This window comes from Poecilia formosa, unplaced genomic scaffold, assembly GCF_000485575.1.
Source record: "Poecilia formosa unplaced genomic scaffold, Poecilia_formosa-5.1.2 Scaffold15, whole genome shotgun sequence".
Lineage (NCBI taxonomy): Eukaryota > Metazoa > Chordata > Actinopteri > Cyprinodontiformes > Poeciliidae > Poecilia > Poecilia formosa.
Genome location: NW_006799954.1, coordinates 1,452,486 through 1,453,647, shown reverse-complemented (window position 1 = coordinate 1,453,647; position 1,162 = coordinate 1,452,486).

Here is a 1,162-nt window from a genome sequence, read left to right as displayed (position 1 = left end):
CTGCAAAAGTATTCTCTGAGTGTTGAACTTTTTCACCTTTTTTTTGCCATATATTTTTTAAATAAAAATCTAAAAAAGTGTGAAGTTTATTTGTATTCAGATTTATTTATTTTTTTGCTGTCAAAAGATTTTCTCAACTTAGGTGCACAGCTCTGTACAATCTCCATATATGCTGTGGGTCTCTTGACTTCTTTTCTTGGTGATGCTCTCCTTGAGAGTTATTTGGGAGCTGTACTTGTTGCAGCATACTCTTCCCATATTCAAATGATGGAATAAGATTTCCAAAGTTTGTAAAATGTTTTGTAACCTTATCTTGCCCTGGTCTCTGGTGTGTGCTTTGGTTTTCACAATGTGGTTTATTTTCCTAATTAGAAGAACCATCTGAGATCTGCACAGAGAAAATGAATTGCAATTGTTTGTACTGGACTTAGTTTATTGGTTCCAGCATAAAGATGGCTGAATGCAAAACACCGCAATATGTGGTTGTAGCTTGACAAAATATTAAAACATTTAAGGACTATGAATACATTTATAGGGCAATGAATTTGTGACATAAGAAAGCTTTTCTTGGATGGTTGGGTCAGCTGCTTTAATCATTAGTACCATAAACAGCTAACTCTTATTAGCCTAGTCATTTCTTTCCATCTTTGACTGAATTGGTTCCATCTGAGCAGATGCTACCCAAGAAAGTCCATTTGTTGATTTTTTTCCAGGAAGTTTCAGCTTGAAGTGTTTGTGAGCCAGCTTCACCAAAGAGTGCTCCAAAACCATTCAGAGAGCATACCAAAATAGAGCACTGTGACAATTTGAAAGAACTTGTTTTCATCCCCAGCATTCTGCGGCTTGCAGTGTTTACAGCATTGTTAATCCGTTGCCAGATTTATGACAGAGATCGCAGCAATTCTAGCATAGCTGGTCTCCATGTCGTGTGAGTGGCAGCTTTTGATTTTGGGCCTTTCCTAGGGAGCCAGTAAAACATCGGGGGTCATCTCAAGCTAGTCCACTTTCCACAGCCTTAATAAAGACCCAAGCAATCATGGGCCTTTTGACTTAGAGACAGCTAATAGGTGCGAGAAATTCAAGTGAAGCCTTATTGAAGAATGAAAACACTATGCATCACTCAACTCATGCACAAAGTGGCAAATTTCCAAGCTTAGGAACT